Genomic DNA, 12,109 nt, shown 5'->3' on the forward strand with positions numbered 1-12,109 from the left:
AATCCCATTTTTCAGGAGGGTCCTGAACAGAAAGTAAAATCCCATTTTTCAGGAGGGTCCAGAACAGAATGTAAAATCCTATTTTTCAAGAGGGTCCTGATCAGAAAGTAAAATCCCATTTTTCTGGAGGGTCTTGATCATAAAGTAAAATCCCATTTTCCCGGAGGGTCCTAAACAGAAAGAAAAATCCCATTTTTTAGGAGGGTCCTGAACAGAAAGTAAAATCCCATTTTTTCGGAGGGTCTTGAACAGAAAGTAAAATCACATTTTTCAGGAGGGTCCTGATCAGAAAGTAAAATCCCATTTTTCAGGAGGGTCCTGATCATAAAGTGAAATCCTATTTTCCAAGAGGTTCCGAACAAAAAGTAAAATCCCATTTTTCAGGAGGGTCCTGATCATAAAGTAAAATCCCATTTTCCAGGAGGGTCCTGAACAGAAAGTAAAATCCCATTTTTCAGGAGGGTCCTGAACAGAAAGTAAAATCCCATTTTTCAGGAGGGTCCTGAACCTAAAGTAAAATCCCATTTTTCAGGAGTGTTCTAAACAGAAAGTAAAAATCCCATTTTTCAAGAGGGTCCTGAACAGAAAGTAAAATCCCATTTTTCAGGAGGGTCCTGAGAAGAAAGTAAAATCCCACGGATGTGCATTTCCAATGGTAGATGAATCAAGTGAAGCGAATTTGCCCCTATTTCAACAAAGAAAATTTGTCAGTTAAAAACTTAGTGGTGGCTTGCAGATCCTAGCTTCTCAGGTATCTGCCCAACACTCGTTCCTTTCATCTTTGTTCTAAATTGCTAACACCTACCCTGTCTTGCCACATCATCGACCCAGATCCATATTGAGGGAAGTGAGTGCTGACTTGAACGATAGGCATCCATTTTACCACGCCTTTGAGGTGCACCCTTTTCCCAAAATCTGAATGTTTCCACGAATCCAACAGCCTGTCGGTTGATAGACTTCCTTTGTTTCGTGTTGAATTACGATCATATTTCTTTCCTTTGCTATTCCTTGGCTTTTTCTCGTATAATTGGAAAGACTGGTAATAAATTTTGAAATTCTTTCTCGCTTGTTTTGACACCGACTTGACTTAAAATGTAATGAAAATAATGGTGACTTTTATTTTGATAAATGACATAAGAAAAGACAAATAGCATGAATATGTAAATGAAAGAAAAGGGCAATGACCCATATTCAAAAAGAAAACTTATCTGAATATGACAACCAACTCCAATGAGTATGACATGCATTTTGGATTGAGCTGCCTGATCTTCCTATCCAAACTCCCTAATTGTTGTTGAGTTCGTGCCTTTGCCGCTGAGCCATTTCTTCAAATCCATTGGACTCATACATCACATCCGATTGACGACATCTTAAAAGACTTTTGCCAACAAATCTCTTTCTTTTCACTTTTCACTTTTCTCTTGAACTCTCCATCGCCTTACAGTGCCCGTGTGGGTTTTCACCAATAAGACTCTCTCATTTTTATTTCTCTCCACTCACCAGCGTCTCATGGTGCCTACAAAGGTTTTCACCAGTAAAACGCTCTCATTTTTATTTCTCTCCACTCACCATCGCCTTATAGTGCCTGCAAAGGTTTTCACCAATAAGACTCTCTCATTTTGATTTTCTCTTAACTTACCATCGCCTTATGATGCCCACGGGGGTCTTCACGAATAAGAATCTCTCATTTTTGTACTTCTTTCCTGATTTCTTATGCTAAGGGAGACAAGTGGTACTTCACAATGTATCATCATATCCATTGCATGCTTAGCCTTAACATTATCAAAAATTGATCTGAAGGACTTTCTTTGGTTGTAGCTTGGCTTTTGGTTAAGGTTAGAAAAGATGGTAAGGGGCTCCGATACTTGAAGTGGAGATGGAACTTACAACTTTTGGAATCGACTCAAACAACACATTAACTCATGCCCCAGTTTTGTTGACTGGGTGAATCTTAAATCTTTATTTGGTTGGACCGAGCCCGAAATAGGGCAACCTACGTATCTCACTCCCGAGAGAGGAGAATCAAGTTGGACGTAGTTCCATCCGCTTGTTCTTTGTTCTGATTTGATTTTGATTTTTTTTTTCATTTCCTCGATATTTATCCTTGACTCTATTTTGATTCCAAAAGAGGGATATGAAAGAAAAATAAAATGAAGCTCAAATGGGTAAACAAGGGATGACACAATGTTTGGATAGAAGAATAAAATGCCTTCATCATATCAATCTTCAAAAATTCAAGTACTAAACATGCAATAAAATCCACAAAGGATTAAATATCATACATAGTATCTTTTGACCGCATTAGCATTGATAGCCATTTCTGCCATTTTGCCTTCTATATCTGTCAAATATAAGGCTCCATTGGGCAACACTTTCTTCACAACGAAAGGACCTTGCCAGTTAGGGGAGAACTTGCCTTTCGTTTCAACCTGGTGAGGAAGGATACGTCTCAATACCAACTGACCAACTTCAAAATTCCTGGGATGGACCTTTTTGGTTATACGCTCGAGCCATCCTCCTCTGATACAACTGGCCATGACACACAGATGTTAGCTTTTTTTCCTCAATCAAACTCAAATATTTCAGTCGGGATTTTACCCATTCATCATCATCAATCTCTGCTTCTACAATGACTCAAAGAGAGGGAATTTCAACTTCTACAGGGATGAATGCTTCTGTCCCATACACCAATAAATATGGAGTTGCCCCTGCTGAAGTGCGAACAGTGGTGCGATAACCTAGCAATGCAAATGGCAGCTTTTCATGCCACTGTCTAGACCCTTGTATCATTTTTTGCAGTATCCTTTTTATATTCTTATTGGCGGCTTCTTCAGCACCATTGGATTTTGGACGATATGGAGTAGAATTTCGATTTGCAATCTTAAACTGTTGACATACTTCTTGCATCAAATGACTATTGAGATTGGCAGCATTGTCTGTAACGATCATCTTAGGAATTCCAAATCTACAAATGATATTGGCATGAACAAAGTCCACCACAGCCTTGTTTGTCACTGACTTGAAAGTTACTGCTTCTACCCACTTTGTGAAGTAGTCAATGGCTACCAAAATGAATCTATGTCCATTCGATGCCTTCAGTTAAATTAGTCCAATCACATCTATTCCCCAAGCTACGAACGGCCATGGAGCGGCCATTGCATGCAACTCAACAGGAGGAGAACATATTAGATCACCGTGTACTTGACATTGATGACATTTTCGAACAAATTGAATAGAATCCTTTTCTATAGTAAGCCAGTAATAACCTGCTCGAAGAATCTTCTTTGACAAGACATTACCGTTCATGTATGACCCACATACTCCAGAGTGTATTTCAACCATGATTGCCGAGGCTTTTTTTGCATCTACACACCTCAAAAGTCCCAGATATGGGGTTCTCTTATACAAGATTCCCCCACTTAATAAAAATCCACTAGCCAAATGCCTAATAGTCCTTTTTAATCGTTGTTGGCATATGCTGGGTATTCTCCTGACTGAATGTACCGCTTGATATCCAAGAACCAGGGTTCTCCATTGAGGTCTTCTTCAACCGCATTACAGTAAGCATGCTGATCACGACTCTGTATATGCACTGGATCGATGTAGGATTTGTCAGGATGTTGAAGCATTGAACACAGAGTGGCTAAAGCATCAGCAATTTCATTATGAATCCTTGGAATATGCCTAAATTTTACTAAAACAAATCGTTGACATAGCTCCTGTAAGCATTGTCGATACGGGATGAGCTTCAAATCTCACATCTCTCAATTGCCTTGAATTTGATGGATGAGCAAATCCGAATCTCCCAACACCAATAATTCCTGGATTCCCATATCAACAGCTAACCCCAAACCAAGAATACAGGCTTCATACTCTGCCATATTGTTAGTACAGTAAAATCAAAGTTGTGCTATTACCGGGAAATGTTGTCCCAATTCAGAGATAAGAACCGCACCTATTCCGACTGCTTTCATATTGACAGCTCCATCGAAGAATAACCTCCAACCTGGATCAGCATCTATAACAACTTCATCGATACACGACACTTCTTCGTCAGGAAAATATGTCTTTAATGGCTCGTACTCTTCATCAATGGGATTCTCAGTAAGATGATCTGCCAAGGCTTGGGCTTTCATGGTGGTTCGAGTCACATATACAATGTCGAACTCGGTAAGCAATATTTGCTACTTTGCTAATCGACCCGTCGGTATAGGCTTCTAAAAGATATACTTCAAAGGATCCATGCGAGAGATGAGATATGTAGTATAGGATGAGAGATAATGTTTCAACTTCTATGCTACCCAAGTTAGGGCACAACACGTCCTTTCAAGAAGAGCATACCTGGCCTCATATGAGGTGAACTTCTTGCTAAAATAATAAATAGCCTGCTCCTTTTTGCCTGCGACATCATGTTGACCCAGGACACAACCGAAAGAATTGTCCATGACTGATAAATATAAGATCAAAGGCCTACCAGGCTCCGGGGGTACCAGCACAGGCGGATTTGACAAATATCTTTTGATTCGATCGAACGCTTCCTAACATTCTTCAGTCCATTTTACCACAACACTCTTTTTCAGCAACTTGAATATGGGCTCACAAGTGGTTGTGAGTTGAGCAATAAACCTGCTAATGTAGTTCAGTCTACCAAGCAAACTCATCACCTCCATTTTATTCTTGGGCGGGGGAAAATCCTGAATGACTTTGATTTTTGAGGGATCCAATTCAATTCCCCGACGACTGACTACAAACCCCAACAGCTTTCCAGATGGAACTCCAAATACATATTTTGTCGGGTTGAGTTTGAGATTATACCTGCGAAGCCTTTCAAAGAACTTTCTTAAATCCTTAACATGGTCAGCCTGACTTTTTGACTTAATAATCACATCGTCCACGTAGACCTCAATCTCCTTATGCATCATATCATGAAACATAGTGATCATGGCTCTCATGTATGTTGCTCCAGCATTCTTAAAACCGAACGGCATCACTCAATAACAATAAGTTCCTCATGGTGTGATAAAAGATGTCTTATCCGTGTCTTTATCATCCATAATAATCTGGTGATATCCGGCACAACAATCCACAAAGGAGGCAACCTTGTGTTTAGCATAGTTGTCTAACAAAATGTGGATGTTGGGCAGTGGAAAATCATCTTTCGGACTTGCTTTGTTCAAATCACGGCAATCAACACACACTCAAATTTTACCATCTTTCTTTGGTACAGGAACAACATTGGATAACTACATGGGATAGCGAGCTACTCGAATTACTTTGGCTTCAAGTTGTTTCATGATTTCCTCTTTAATTTTAATACTTACCTCTGTTTTAAACTTCCTCAACTTCTGTTTGACAGGAGGGAACGCGGGATCAGTTGGCAATTTGTGAGCCACTAATTCAGTGCTAAAACCAGGCATATCATCATAAGAACATGCAAACACATCCTTATAATCAATTAATGCTTGAATCATTCCATCTTTTAGCTGTTGAAAAACATGTACACTAATTTTAGTTTCTCTAACATCTTCTTGATCCCCTAGATTTATCGGCTCAGTCTCATTCAAATTAGGATTCGGTTTGTCTTCAAACTATTCCAACTCTTTGCTTATTTCTTCTAGTGCTTCTTCTTCATCATATTCCCCATCCTGCTTCATTACATCTTCATTTGTTTGGATTTTAAGGTCAGGCTGAAAATTCCGCATGCATGTCATGTCATTAGAATCAGCATAAAGAGAACTGTGTAAGAAAAGAAAAACAAAATATATTAGACACGAAACAAAAGGGACATTGCATTTCATTAAATAAAAAGATAGAAGGGTTTAAAGATAGATGCCAACATAACATAAACAAACTAAAATCCGAATTACAACCCTGAAATAACTTGGATAAACAGATAGAAAAACAAAATAAACTACCAAAACTCCCTCCTGACGGGGAGAGGAGTGACTTCCCAATTATTGAGTCGGACAACTGGACCTATAAATTGCACATCTGCCATACTGGTACCTTCTCCTGCTTCGACCATATCAACTTCAATAAAAAGGTTCTAGAAGTCATCAACCAATTCAACTTCAAATTCCACATGCTTCGTGACACCGGTCTTAACAAATGATTCATTGAGTAGTGGCATTGGGCGAGGGAGTGACCATGTTTCCTTTTTTCTTCCCTTGGCTTTCTTCAGATCTTCAGCCGTAGGCTTAAATCCCAGACCAAACGTACCCACGTTCTTACTCGGACATATGGGATGAACTATACCGTGCAGAGACGCTCCCAAACCCTTTCCTGGCTCAAATCCGTATTTCCAAAGTTCACTCACCATCATGATAGAAACAGAAAACAATTGTGGTCACGGTATAGCCTGCCATTCAAGGATATGATTCACTGGCACTGTATCAAAAATTTGATAGACGAATGTCTTCTCTACGTTATTTGCTTCAATTAGAGACAAGGGAGAATCTTCGTAGGCTGACAAATCTCCTTCACCATGAATAACTACTTCTTGCCTGTCATGCTCAAACTTAATCATTTGGTGCAGTGTAGATGCAACTGCCTTGGCCTTGTGGATCCACAGCCTTCCCAACAACAGATTGTAAGAGGAGTCTACATTCAATACTTGAAACTCTATGGGGAACTCAACAGGCCCTATGGTCAACATTAGTTCTATTTCGCCAATGGAATTTGATTTTGCACCATCGAAAGTCCTAAACATACATTGTTGGGCCTGATCCTGTCAGCACCAATATTTAACTTTTGCAAAGTGAAAATAGGGCAAATATTTGCACCTGAACCTCCATCAATCATAACATGAGCTTCAATGTAATGTAAAGGCCTCGGTTATGCCCTGTACCTTCAACAAGTAATTCATCGTCAGAAAAGCTGATCCGATTGACCTCAAAGATTTTTCCAACCATTTTCTCAAGTTGGTTGATTGTAAGCTCCCTTGGAACATATGCTTCATTTAATACCTTTATTAAAACATCACGATGCTCCTTGGAGTGCAGCAGCAAAGATAAAAAGGAAATTTGAGCAGGGATTTTCTTTAACTGGTCTAATATTGAATACTCTGGCAATTTCATATTTTTCAAAAATTCTTCGGCTTCTTCCTCGGAGATAGGCTTTTTGATAGATGACTGTCCACTCACCGTTGGCTTGGACTTTCTTAAGCTTTCTGGCACGAAGCATCGTCCTGACCTAGTCAAACCCCTACCTCATCTACATCTTCCACTACTTTTTTCCCGTGATAGGTCATCACAGTCCGCCCATAATTCCAGGGAATCCTTTTCATATCAACTATCGGAGGTTGGGTCACCGGTTTGAGGACAATAGGCGCTGCCAGTGTTCCTTTCACCGTCAAGATGGGCTGACTCAGAGCTCCCACCACTGTCAACTTAGGTTTATCCTGACTTAAATCAACATACCTTTTGGCGCCTTGTACTGTGACCAGGGGTTTCTTTGTGCTTTCTTGGGCTTTATCTTCTCTCATTCCTTCCCGGTTCAATGACATTGCTTTCAAAGACTCCGCTACATTCACCGATTTCTCCTCAATGGTCTGTATCTTGACAATAGGCTTATAACCCCTCAAAAAATCTTTCCCTTCATATATCAATTCTAACATATTGGCTTCAGCATGGGTTGGCAACGGATTCTGGTTAATGTTTTGACCCTCCGGGGCCTGGACCAGCATCTGATTTGTGTCAATTAAATCTTGGATAACTCTCTTTAAATGCCAACATTTCTCGATGTCATGGCCTGGCATATCAGAACAGTACGCACACCTTAAAGAATAATTGAGATTTCTCGACGGTGGATTTGAAAGCCTTCCTTGAATTGGGCTTAAAACCTTCAACTTTCTTAACCTATTAAACAAGCTAGCATATGACTCCCCAAGAGGTGTGAATTGATTTTTGACCGCCTTCTCCTTCTTATACTTGGGCCTAGGCTGAAAATTGGGTCTGGAGGGGTTTTGGTAATTTGGTGGGGCGAATGGGCGATTTTGTAGAGCTTGCACGCGCCACTGCAGGTAAGAAGGAGTTTGGGCATATGACTGCGCACTATATACTGGGTATGGGGGTGGCGGAATGAAATATAAAGGGTTTTGTGGAGGGTGGTAATGGTGGGGAGGAATATATGGAGCTTGGGCGTAGACTTGGGCTTGGGATTGGGGATAGGGGTGAGGTGGTCTTTTGGGATAGGAATGGGTTCCAGCTACGACAGTTGCCACGTCCTCTTTCTTCTTTTTACCTCCAAATGCACCAGATCCACCTTTAATCGCTTGTGTGGTGGCTTTTGATGCGGCAAAACTCACTATTCGGCCGGTTTTAATTTCGTCCTCTATCATCTCCCCCATTTTGAGGACTTTCATAAAAGACTTTCCCATTGCCAGAAGTAAATGTTGAAAATAGGTCTCATCCTGTGCCTGAATGAAAACTTCTACCAACTTACTTTCTTTCATTGGAGGCTTTACTCTGGCGGCCTGTTCACGCCACCTTATCGCGTATTCCCTAAAACCTTCAGTGCTCTTTTTCTTCATATTGACCAAGGATTTTTTGTCCGGAATCAGGTCGATGTTATACTGAAATTGTTGAACAAATTCAGAAGCCAAATCATCCCAGCTATTCCATTTATTGATATCTTGATCAATAAACCATTTTGAGGCCAGATCAGAAAGACTCTCACCAAAGAAGGCCATGAGCAGTTCTTCCTTTCCTCCTGCAGCCCTCAACTGGTTGCAATAACGTCTCAAGTATGCAACGGGATCACTGTGTCCTGCATACTTCTCGAACTTAGGCATCTTAAAACCGAGGGGAAGGTTGATGTCTGGGAACATGCAAATATCTTCATAGGAAACACTCCTATAATCTCCGATTCCTTGCAAATTCCTCATGGCCTGTTCTAAACTTTTCAATTTTCGAGCTATGATATCCTGTCCCTCTGCTGCGATAGGTTTCTCCGTATCAAGTGAAAATACAGGCGGCTAAGTGTACCCATACGGTTCATTCATTTGCAAAGTAGGCTCTGGGGCATAATACTGACTATCTAAAACCTTCAGTACTGGCTCACTGGCAGACCTAGGAAGCCTCATTGTGGGACACACAACATATATGGGAGTTTCATGTGGTGGCGGAGCCACGAATACCGGTGTGATCGGTGGCACTGGCTGAGCAGCGGGTCTTGATTGGGGAGCTGGCAAGGGCATACCAGAACTGCCAGGATAATAATATCACGGAATGAATCCTGGCACGTGCTCAGGTGACTCAGTAGGAGCAGAGAATTGCGCCTGAGAGAGCGGTGGGCAATTAGAGATATTCCTAAGACCTTCAGGGAGCGGAGGAGGAGGCATTCCGCTGGCCCATTCCCGGTGTAAATCTATCAATTGTTTCCTGAGCCGCCTTACTACCTCATCATTATGTTCAGAACTTTCTCCCCTATGATCCTGATCTGGGTGAATGAGCGAATTTTCAATCTCCCTGCTAGCCATGACATGCTTTGCTTTGGATCTAGTGAAGTATGGGTGACTAGCTAGAGTGCTGCAAACCTACCACTGTTATCTGAAAGAACATGCTCATCAAAGACGACATCCATTAGGATTAGGGCACACAACAAGCATGGGAATCACATTGGTAAAATTGTCCTAAATTCATGTTCATTTCTACCAGCTTTTGAGGGTAGCAAGGTCATTTTAACATCATCCTGATTTTTGTCTACACTTATTTTTTTATCTACACTTATTATTATTATTATTATTATATTATTACAATTTTTTTTCGTATCCATCTCTGCTCTTTTCTTTTCTCTCGTTATCTACCTTTATTTTATCATTCTTTATGGCTTTTGTTTTTCTTTAGAAGAGGAAAAATAATGAAAACAATGAAACAAAATGATTAGATCGAACCCAAAAGTAGGTTGCCTATGTATCATGTTGTACATGAATCAGATCTTGCGTAGTTCGGGCAGCATGTGCATAAATATCACCCACACTTTTTTTTTCGAAAACGAAAATAAACAAAGGAAAGACGTAACAACATAACATTTTGCCGAAAGAAACAACAAAATATACAAAGAATTTAGGACCACTTTAAAACTAAATAACAAATACGAAACAACATTCTAGACCCCCAAGACGACATACGTGAAATTACTAATAAAGGCTCTAATACCAAAAACAACTTGACTTCAACTCAAATTAGACACCACCCTACAATGACAGACACATAAAAGACTCAAACTGAATAAAGATAAGAAACGCTCTTTCCGACTAGTGCTCTGCGTGATGACCCTGGCTGAGACGGACCTGCCTGTGAAGTTCCCTTTCTCCCATTTAAAATTTGTAGCATATCCTGTAAAGACACTTTTATATTGGGGAAGAAGCTTCGGGCCCGTATTCCTGCCTCATGAGGAGTGCGCTTGGAAAGATTATTCTGACACTTTTCTACTGTCTTGAAGAAATCTGTTAACTGAACTCTCAGTGTTTCCACTTTAGACCCTACACTTTTATCCTGATGGTCGTCTAGTATGCATTCTTCCTGTATTCTCCCTCTAAGCTGCGCTGGTAAGGGTTTACTGATACCCTGAGGGATAGATTGAAGCCAGACCCCATATCCCTGAGTGTACCCCGGATTATCCAAACTTTCTTTGAGTGTGTCCACACCTAGCTTTGTTGCATGCTTCCAAAACTGCTCGTACTTGCTCTCACCTAAGGCTTGGTCCTTGAAGTACTCAACATCCTTCAGAAGATCCACTGCTGGTGGCACGTCCTGCAGCCTACCCAACTGGCGCATTACCCTAGAAGGACTGTATGGTCTAGTGCAATTAAGCCCTAACATAACTAAAGGGAGCTGCGTCTGACAACCCAACAATACTACCTTTGGTCAAAGCCACAGATAAGTCCATAAAATGTTATCCCTTGTTCTCGACTCAAGAAATTCAATCCAAGCGTCGACTCCCACGGGTAACGAGAATTTATCCAAACGCAGCCTGGAGTCCATGGCTTTCACTCGATTGGGAATACAATGATCTAACACGTCTGGTCTAACTAAAGAAGGCGCATGCAAATGCTCCATCATCCATAACTGCAATATCAGGTTATTGCCCTAAAAAAATCTCCTTCCCCCCTTCACTTGGTTAAAGCCTTATAAATTTCTGTTAAGATCATGGGTATAAGAGTGAACCTTCCCTTTTGATTAATGCCCTTGTCATTTTGATCCTTATGAAATAAGGCCATCACCACAGATTGCAAACGGGTATTAATATGTCTTTCTTCTAGTGGAAACACTAAAGTACCTAACAAAGCGAGGGTGAAGACTTCAAGACGCTTTCTCTCCCACTTCTCCTTAGTCACATGAAATTCATCCCAAAAGCAATCAAAACCTTCTGAGGGCCCGAATCTAGCGAACAAAAAATCTAGGGAAACCCACGAATCACTTAAACAACCCAAACGGATACCCTTACTTTTTAAACCACAAGACAGCAAAAATCTCACGCCAGTATGATTTCATGCTCGGATCATATCCTTCTCGATATAGGGTAGACGCAACAGACCGGATATTTCTACCAAAGTAGGAGTCATTTCACATTCCCCAAACCTGAATACCAAACTACTCGGATCCCAAAAGGTTAACAAAGCCTCTATTAAATCTGGACGAGGGGTAACATGCAGAAGTTATGTAAGATCACCTAATATTTTAACCAGTTTCTGCTGATCAACATAGTTAAACATTTTCCACCATCTGATTAACTTTTTGGGCACCTTGACAACCATCAGAACTCTAGACTTGGTGGACAAATCCATCCTGTAATAACACACAAGACGTTATCTCAAAATTCGACAGGAGTAGAAGATTCCCAGCCCTTGGGATTTTTGTCGCAAACATATGTCGACGGGACAGATCACATTCATGACTCCAATTTGCCGAACAGAAGTACTGAGCGAAATCAGTATACTTGGCAAACAACTCTAGATTATAGGGTGAGAGACCTAGGCTAATACTAAGGCAAAGGCCAACACAAAGAATTACCGAGCCCACCGAGGGTTGCCTACGTATCCCAACCCAAGGGAAGGGAATCAGGTATGCGTAGTTCATCCAGATTGGATAATTAGCAGTTAACTAAT

This window comes from Capsicum annuum, chromosome 3 (genome assembly GCF_002878395.1).
Source record: "Capsicum annuum cultivar UCD-10X-F1 chromosome 3, UCD10Xv1.1, whole genome shotgun sequence".
In the NCBI taxonomy this organism is placed as follows: Eukaryota; Viridiplantae; Streptophyta; class Magnoliopsida; order Solanales; family Solanaceae; genus Capsicum; species Capsicum annuum.